At 44.7% G+C, this 9,979-nt stretch overlaps 1 long non-coding RNA gene across 1 annotated transcript; it reads left to right on the forward strand.

Moving 5' to 3' along the window:
* Positions 1 to 2,913: 2,913 nt before the first annotated feature.
* Positions 2,914 to 4,501, forward strand: LOC309843653. Its single transcript, XR_014300269.1, has 3 exons — positions 2,914 to 2,999; positions 3,706 to 3,994; positions 4,093 to 4,501. It is a non-coding gene; the product is annotated as an uncharacterized lncRNA (long non-coding RNA).
* The last annotated feature ends 5,478 nt before the right edge of the window (positions 4,502 to 9,979 follow it).

Raw genomic sequence — 9,979 nt, forward strand, 5'->3', positions numbered from 1 at the left:
GAAATCCATCCATTTCTTTGGGTACATATTTAAAAACCACGAATTTCTACCAGTACCTCCAATTCTAACCCAAAATCTTGGGGTTCCTTTAGCCTCCCTTCTTTCCTGATACTGTTAACATTTTTCTCTGACAGCGAGAAAACTGGCTCTCATTTATCCACGATATATTTGCCTATTTCCTCAAGCCTGGCCTAAAAATAGGAAGTTGTCACCCATCTGCTTCTTTCTCTTTCCTAGGAGTTTCCAGAAAAAGTTCCAAGACGGGTTCTTACTAGGTTGGTTCTATGCTCAACCTTGACCCATTTACCGTGGCCCAAGGAATGGAATGACCTGACGAGTCTGGCCTGAGCTACATGACCACTCCTGAGCGTGGGTGGGGGTGACTGTCCATCTAAACCATGAATGTGAGTGTTCATGAGGGGTGGTTCCCAGAAAATTAGAGTCCAGTTATCAGAAGCTATCCGTTATCCACATTGGTTAAAACCACCAATGTCTGCTGCTTCCTCAAGTGGGACAGTAGTGCAGTGATGTCAGTACTGCGGGGTGTCAGGGGCGGGGGTGGGGGGTGAAGTGTAGGCACCCTGCAGACATGCAAATGCCTGTCAAAAGGTGAGGGGTTTTTGTTTTAATTACGTACAGTTGATCTGAACAGGAATATTGCTCTAGTTTAGTAAGAATTATTACCAGGCTTGTTGGTTTGACCTAATTTAAGAAGAAACGAGAGAAACTTGATTAACATGATGCTTTTTGTCCAATTTCATACAGAAATTCCATGACATGGCCTCGAGATTCTGCTTGCTTCCAACAGGCTACTCTACCCAGGACCTGAGAGGCTGCCACAAGGACACCCCATGAGATAGGAGGCCCAGTAGAGCCCTCTTGACCTGTTGCCTGCAGATTTCGAGATCACTTTTTTATGTTGCTGATCAACAGCTATAACTTAAAGCTTCTAGGCAGTAGAAAAACTTCAAAATTCAATCTGTTTTTGCAAAATTGGAAAACCACAGGAAACGTATAAGTAAGATGGAGAGTTCTTTTGTTTGTTTTGTTTCATTTTGTTTTGTTTTAAAGGTACAGGTTTAATGACTGCCCTTTAGTCTTGGGCTGTGGATTTGTTCTAAGTCTTTCCTTCAGGCCAGGCCTCTTCAGGTTTTACTTGCTCTGAGCTCTGAAAAGAAACCAGTGGTTGTCCTGAGCTTGAGAGAGAGAGAGAGAACCAGTGTTCTAGGGACAAACGTGGAGCTGTTAGCCTCATTCTAGGCAGCGCTGATATTTTCCTTGGTGAGCTTGGTAGCCAGGCTGCTCCCACTTTTACTGCCTTTTGTCTTATTTATACTTCATTTGCATAGAAACTTCTTTAATGAAACATTGCACTTCATTAATGGAACATGCTGTTAAAAATCACATTTTAACAAGCCTATCTCCCAGCCTCTCTCTAAAAGTCAACTGTCTCTTTAAAGGAGCTTGGCCCTTTTTCTCTTCTGAGTTGTTAGACTGTTCCTATCCTAGAATACAAGTTTTTATGCAGCTACCCCGTGGCTTAGTCACAGTGCAAAAACAACATTGCTAATCTGAACAATCTACATGGATGACAACTCATTGAAATAACTATCAATTAACAGCGTAATTGTCATTTGTATGCTGCCAACATTAAAATAGGCAATTGTTACTTCTATGGGGCTTTTGTGTTTTTTTCCCCCCTTCTCTTCACAGGGTGTGGATATAGGGCAGGGACCTGGGTTGAAAACTTCAAACGGGGTGCCTGGGTGGCTCAGTCATTAAGTGTCTGCCTTCGGCTCAGGTCATGATCCCAGGGTGCTAGGATTGAGACCCGCATAGGGCTCCCTGTGCAGTGGAGAGCCTGCTTCTCCCTCTCCTACTCCCCGTGCTTGTGTTCCTGCTCTTGCTGTGTCTCTGTCAAATAAAGGAATAAAATCTTCAAAAAAAAAAAAGAAAAAAAGAAAACTTTAAACTGATGTCTGAGTTGCTTGTTGTATGAATCATTGGATCATCTTTCTTTTTTTTTTAAAGATTTTATTTATTTATATGACAGAGAGAGAGATCACAAGAAGGCAGAGAGGCAGGCAGAGAGAGAGGGGAAGCAGGTTCTCTGCTGAGCAGAGAGCCTGATGTGGGGTTCGATCCCAGGACCCTGAGATCATGACCTGAGCCGAAGGCAGAGGCTTAACCCACTGAGCCACCCAGGTGTCCCTGGATCATCTTTCTTACAGTTGTTCTGAAGTAAAACAGTGATGCTAGTCATAAAATTTTACGCCACGCTTGGCAGGTCTACCTTGGTTTGGTTCTGAAATCTCTATGGCATCCAATACGTTGCCAGGGCTGTATTTCCTCTAATCAGGGGCGACTATAGACAGGGCATAACACCTGAGTTTTCTCCCATTTTGTTCCAACAAGTTCATGCCCAAGAAAACCCGGCCTCTGTATGAAGACAGAGTCTGCTCTTGCTAATGCAGCTGATAAGAATTTAGCCAAGCATCCTCAGGATAATGACCTCCATGTTTTCCTATCTACGCTATTGCCACCTAGAGACCCGAGCCTCTATAAGTGAGTGGGCAAAAATAGCGGAAGGAAAAGAATCAGGATGTGGTGGAGGCAGGACACTGTGTGCATCAAAAGTGCCACGACCACCTTCCACAAGTGGCTTCTGTCTCTTGGCAGAAAACTGGTGTCAGGGTACAACCAGGTTCCTGGTCACGCAGAAACACCGTCAGGAAGGACTGCCTAAAAGTAAGACTCCAGCTTGTGTTTGGGTGCAAATCCCTTCATGGGGAAGCGTGTTCTAGCAAAGCCCTGGAACTCACTGAAATAGAAATTAGGAACATCCATCCAACGGCTCTTTTGCACTGGGCCAATTGATCTGCACCTGGTACGTCTCTATTTACAGACCAAAGTTTGACTGGAACTTGCAACAAGTACTCAGTCCCTCCGTGGGAGCACCATAGAAGAGCAGAGACCCCGGCTTCTGAGCCAGACCCCAGGTATTGGAATAGCAGAACTTTCTGCTTCTGCCAGGGGATAACCAGGTTCCTTTCTTGGGTCGCTAACTTCTTACCAGTGACTCGCTGAGAATCCTTCCGCTTTGCAGGGTTGTTTCCTCGCTTAGGGGCACTGATAGTGCTTATAACAGTCGGTTGCCATTAAAGAGACGGTGACAGAGACGTTTTTACTGACCTAAAAATAATTTAAGTTAACAAAGTAGCTTTGCTACTTTGATCTTAATGGAAGGGAATTTAAATTCTTAAATTTCTAAAAAGAATCATCAATGAGTGTTTGCATTGTAGCACCCACTTCTGAAATTCAGTGGGCTCTTACTGTTACTACTACGCATAATCACTTCATTAGTCATCGACTTCTGAACCAAGCCTTTCTGCGCAGCTGGATAGGTGCTGTTTTAAGGGAGCCAATTCTGCAAATCGACTGTGCAGGGTACAGATGGAACTGAGTAACGTTGTAGTAAATATTCTTTGTCTTTTCCTCCTGGTTACATCATTTGATTGTTTGTAGTATATTTAGCATTCCAAAGACAGCAAGAACTCTTTTTAACAATCACATCTTGGAGGAGACAGAGCTCTGCTTTTTCTGCCCATTGGCTTATGATGGGGGTGGGGGGCAGGGAGGGCACTTTCTAGGTGCCAAAGAACAGGTTTCCATTTATTTAATAGTTTGTATATTTTTCTTCTCTAGATGCTTCCCCTGCCCCAGCTGGTGGTTGTGCTTGTCACTGACTACTTGGGTGATTCCTGCCGTTTGTATGCTTCTCCGGCTGTGTGGGAGACACACTTCACCTTGTGGCTCCGCCCTACAAAGGTTCCGTTTGCCGCCTGGAAGAGCAGTCGACTGTGCCGATCGGGAACGTCTCATCGCACCCTTTTTCCACGCCATCTGTCTGACCTGGACCCATTCCAAACACTATGGCTTTGCTGGCAGAATGGTCTTCCTGCTACAGAAGTTTTGTAATCTGCTAATTGACAGGGTAAGGAAAATTTGTATTTGGGTTACAGCTGAAAAGTTGAATGTTTCTTTGATGGGGCATTAAATACTGACATATGCTGCATTGGTTTTTGATTTTAGGCATCCCGTTTGTGCGCGATCACGCACTCTCCCTTGTGTTCTCTGCCTCATTGAGAATATGGCATCCTTTGGAGAAGAACACCGATATGATCTACCAGAGAATTATCCTCTACTTAGTTTACTCATTAAGCAATGATTTTATTATTATTATCTCTTTGTAGCATGAGACAGATGGCAAAGAAGGAGTTTGCTTTGCTGAACAAGATGCAGTGTTGGGCATAGCAAATCTCCCGCATGGTTAGTATCTTGGGTCATCATTCTGCCTAAAGAATGTCTTTGCTTTTGTACAAGGAGTGGTCCTACACTCCCCTTTTAATTTTAATGCAAAATTGTTATCAGTCCTTTGTGCACAGAGGCTAAGGGGAGAAGAATCTGAGAGAAGGCAATACCATTAAAATCGTGCTGTTCAAGTTCACATTTGTGGTCGTACTGATCTTGAAATCTTGGTGTGAGCAAACCCTGCGTCGACAAAGGTGGTCGTGCGCAGTGATCAGACCCATGTCCCTAAAGCACGATCCTCTCTACACAAGAGCTACAGGCCCATGTTAGGGGCAGTGCACGAATGTGGGATGATCCTGAGACTCTGGCCTCCCCAAGCCTCTCTCTCATATACCCCTCCACCTGCGCTAAGCAACACTCGGCTTGGGGAAAGATGAGAACGAAAGAGGATTTCTTCCCTACCTTTGAAAACTTCAAAGAAATTGTTCCCAGTCTGGTTCTGATGATCCCCGTCTCAGTGCAAAGCATGCAGGAAGATCTGAAATCTGCGGACTGATCAGAAATTGTTTTTTGGAAATTCGGATTTAATCCCATGAGCCAAATGATCACTACCAACAGCGATCCAGGAAAACCCAAGTCCACAGCAAATTTTAATTTGGCAAATGCATAAAATGTTCAAAAGAGCAGAGGTCTCATTTACATTCCTCCTGCTCATATGGGATTTTCTTCCCTATTAGTAATTAAAGGGTGCATGTTCTAGAGTGCAACTATATCACATAATAGCCATCGGGGACACACTAACAACTTCCTTGAAGTAACGCACACTAGGGTGTTTATGGTTCAATGTCACATAGACTCTCTTTGATCTAAATTAGGATTCATTGGCAAACTCGCAATAGGCTCCACATGTACCCCTCTCAACCTCTTTCTTTTAATCATGGAAATTAGAGATGGAAAATACCCATTAAGTCACTTAGTCCACTTTCCTGCCAGGGTGAAATTGTTGCCTGGGTAGGGCTTGGTGCAGCTTCAATTTAAAGGTCTCAGGGGATAGGCAGGCTCCTGATTTTATATTTTTCCTTTTTCACTTAAAATTCAGAGAGGGGCAAAAACATAAAACAGAGGAAGAGATTTCCTCCCCTCCCCCACCCCACGCACTTGGAAGTAATGTTGGTGTATGAGTGAAGGTGCTCATGGGGTGTCCAGCTTTCTGGAAACCACACCTTTTGCTGTGGCAATTTCATTACTCATAAGCTACAGTTAAATTCAACTGCCGTCCCCAACATGTTTTACTCCAGCTCGATGGAGCTATGCAGATTCCTGGACTTTTTCTGTCAACTAGAGCAAACAAGCACCCCTGGTTTGGTGGGGGCAGTGAGGGCCAGGAAAGGAGAAGCTACCTGTTTTCAGGTTTCTGGTGGTTTCATTACAAAGCGCCCGGGCCCTCCTGGTTAGAGTGTGACCTCACGGACGCAGCGTGAGCTCATGAATGGAACACTGCCTGTGTTATTCTGGTGAGTGACCCGTGGAGGTATACTTTTATACTTTGAACATTTGGCATCTGAGAGATGAGAAATGTGTGCTATTGCACAATGAATTCTGTCCCTGACTTGTGGTCAGCACCAGAAGACCGGCGCTCAGCGTCTGCCCCCAGCTCTGGCTGATGAAGTTAATTCCACGGGAAAGCAGCAAAATCGCGGGGACCACCTCTCCCAACATCTCTCTCTGAGTCACAGGGAAGTGGCTGAAACTTCCAGAAGGAGCCGAGGCCCGTGAGGACTTTACCATTTGGGGTTTGTTTCAGAGGCCTGTCGTAATCTGCCACCATCACCAGCGAGCTTGCGTTAAACTCAGGAAAGTCTGATAAGTGAGTCTTTCAAATCTGGAGGCAGATGATTCACATAAGGTGGAAGTCTCTTCCATCCAAATTCACTGCAAGTTTCATTAAATACTTAACTCTCCTAATGCGTTTGAAGGAAGATCAGGTTTGCAAAACCCTATGTACAACCGTGTCTTAGGAAGACCCCTATTGTGGTTTCTATTAGGCAGAAAATGTTTGCCTTTTGGGAGGACTGTATTAACTACACATTCACAGAGACATTTTCCAGGGCTTCTACAAAGGACAATGTATTCCTGGGATGATTCTTACCTCTGAGTGGTAATTGACAATGGGTCTTTGAATGGGGGGGGGGGGGGAGACCAGAATTAGTTACAAGTTGATGGTCTAGAATGACAATTCTCCTGAATGCAATGCTAATTCTGAATCCTGCTTTGCTAATGAAATTTGCAAATTTTAAAGCAGATTGTGGCAAAGGCTGCTTGCTGTTCTCCTAAACTCCATATTCCCAGACATTTAATGCCCCCAGGGAAAGGTGGTGAGAGTGGGGGAATGACACGGAGCCCTTTGCTGTGTGTGCCTAAGGGACGCCACCCCCCACAGTGTCCTGTACCATCAGCCTGGAGAATGGACATGGTGCTGCAGATCACAGAGACGAAGACCCCGCCTGGGAGTGACTGAAGGTGGCCGAGTCCCAGAGAATTTCGTGGAGCTGCCTCTGGACTTCCAGACTCTAGAACCTCCCTCTAGACTTCTTTTAGAGGAAAGAATCAAATGTGGTGTGTGTTTGTTTGTTTGTTTGTTTTTAAAAGATTAGTCTTTTTTTTTTTTAAGATTTTATTTATTTATTTGAGAGAGAAAAAGTGTGAGAGAGTGCACGAGAGGGAGAGATCAAAGGGAGAGCGGAGTCCCCGCAGAGCTGGGAACCCCCCCCCCCCCCCCACCGAATGCAGGGCTCAATCCCAGTACTCTGGGATCATGACCTGGGCAGAAGGCAATCGTTCAACCAACTGAACCACCCAGGCACCCAAAACCCTAGTGTTTAAAGTTGCTGTTTTTTGGGGGCTCCTGGGTGGCTCAGTTGGCTGCCTTTGGCTCAGGTCATGATCCCAGGGTACTAGGATCGAGCCCCGAATCAGGATCCCTGCTCAGTGAGGAGTCTGCTTCTTTTTCTTCCTCTGTCCCTCCTCCTGCTTGTGCAAGCATTCTCTCTCTCTCAAATCAATAAATAAAATCTTTTTTTAATATATATATAAAGTCACTGTTTTCTGAGGATTTCTGTCACCAAACCCAATTCTGATTGGTAAATACTTAATGTCTTGTCAAAGTCTAAGTATTTCCATTTTAATTGATAGTGAATGCCAGCAGACCATGACCTTGAAATGTCTGGAGACATAGGTATATGGAATAATCCAAAGGTCATTTCCAAATCTATAGATCCCCCAATGCATGATTAGCTAAAGTAACAGAATGGACATTGAGAAATGTTCTCGCACCATTCCTTGTAGCCATTTTGTTCATGACATGTAGGAAGGCACACTCTAGTTCTATAAAGAATTTAAGGGACCAGAAATAACGGTTAGTAGAAACAAAAATAGAGTGACTGAGAGGAAAACACGCGAGTAGGAGGTCAGGACCAGGATAAGAGAAAATGGGATGGAGGGGAGAGATAGACCCTATTCCAGAGGGGTGTGCATCAGATCAATTGTGGGACTGAAAGAACCCACATTAGAATGTTCGGTTAGAGTCATTTTTCATCTTAAAATGAGAAGCATTACGGTTTAGTAATAGCTAACATGCGCGCGTCATGTGGGTCCCTCAACCGACCCATGGCACTTCTGGAAAGTGTCCTGAGGCACGTTATGGGCACACGTCCCACCCCCAGAGGCCGCAGAGCCCCCTCACTGGCTGGGTTGCTTCTGGAAGACTGTGGCATCGTGCTGTGATATGGATTCTGGTTTAAATTACCTGTGTTTAAGTTAAGTCACTGAAGAAGGAGAGTAACTTAAAAATATTCCTGCAAAGAAACTGCTGGGTTGGCCTGTCCTGCTAGTATCACCTTCAAGCCAAGAAGAAAATGGCCCAGCTGATGCTTCTCCTGGTGGCTGGCCAAGCTCTTTGTCGACCTCGTTAACTGTCAGTATAATGACAGTCCAGTCTAGTCAGGGCTCGAGTTAGCCTCCTGTTCCAGAAGAGGCTAAGGCAATTTCAAAATCATTAGAAGACACTTTGAAATATGGATTTATATCCTGAGGCATTAACAATGTACTTTGGCCCCTGTGTGTATTGTGCTTTAAAATATCAGGTCATATAAAACATTTTTAAAAAATCAGGTAATACTATATAATCAGGTACATGCATATAATTTATAAATAAGGAAATAAATATACATCACCCAGGGGATTGTCCTTAAAATTTTCCCTAAGGTGATGGTGAGATGACAAAAGTTTTGCAGCCCCTTGTGTAGAATAAAAAGGCCCATACCTTCAATTTCAAGTTTGACTCCGAGCTTCCTAGAAGCTTTAAAAAGTGAGAGGGAGATAGGAAAAGAGATGGAGAGATAGGACATAAATTTTATACTCAGAAATGACAAAACATACTATTTCCTCAAGATAAGTAAAATTTATTTGAGCTTTAAAAAAAAAAAGGAAGTTTTTTATGGGTTTTTTCCTATGGGGGCTGGGTGATACAGTGGACAATATCATCCAATTTTTTTTCCTACTGCAGAGGCTGTAAGAGTTTCCTTTAACTGCTTCACAGAAGATTTTTGCTAAATGTAGGCAGCAAAATATCTAAATGCAACTTAATGGAAGAAATTCTGCGAGGGAGGGGAATGACATAACACGGGTATTTGGCTTTCTAGTGGTCCGTCTAAATGTAAGAATGGAACCTAGCATAAGTCTATCTTTCCACAAATGTGACTCCATCCCATGGGAGTTTGGTTGGAGCAGGCTGGCAGTCAGGCTGACCTTGGGTTCCCTGATGAAGGCTGGAGTGCCAGTTACGCGTGGGACTAGTTGGGGAGGATCAGCACACTTGGGAAATTACGTAGATAGGGCTGTCTATTTGAGAAAACAGAGTTCACGGGGGTGCCTGACTTGCTGGAGAACCATCCTGCCTGTGCCAAGAGGGTGGTACCAAGGGCAAAGCCATGTTTGTTAAACTGGGCCCTAGCTCGCAGGGCATGAACACCCATGGGTATGTTTTTCTTCTGTTCCCATGATTCTTGCGTCCCCTGTGTGGGCAGCCAGATGGAAAATTTCCCCACCCATGACCTTGATCAGATTTCAGGCAGCAGGACTCTTTAACGCTTTTAAGATCTCAGGGAATGCTCTCCCTCCACTCTGACCTGGGTGTTTCTTAAACAGTTATCAGCAGGCCAGAAGCAGGAGTCCCAGGACCAGACTACAGCATTCTGAACTCCTGGCTTTACCTCATACTCTGAGATCTGGGCAATTTAGATCAGCTCTATGTGCCTCAGGTTTCTCATTTCAAAAACAAATAAACCAGCAAACAAAGGATGAGAAGACCATCTCATCACAAGGAGAATTAAATGAGTGAATATGTGTAAACCACTTAGGACAGTGCCTTGGACTTACCAAGGGCCCAATAAATGTTAGTGTTCACTAGGATGAGCAAAGCGGACAGAAATACAAAGAAATGATGCGTCCTGGAGTCAGGCTGCCTGGAGTCAAGTCTGGACTCTTGCACGTACTGGTGTGGTCCCCTTAGCTCCCCTTTTGTGGCCCGCCCCCTATGCTTGGGGCTGCTGTATGGGGTACAGCCACCAGCAGGAGGACCGGTGCCCGCCCACAGTAGGCACTCCTTGAG

The sequence above is a fragment of the Mustela nivalis genome (genome assembly GCF_964662115.1).
Source record: "Mustela nivalis genome assembly, chromosome: 11".
NCBI lineage: Eukaryota > Metazoa > Chordata > Mammalia > Carnivora > Mustelidae > Mustela > Mustela nivalis.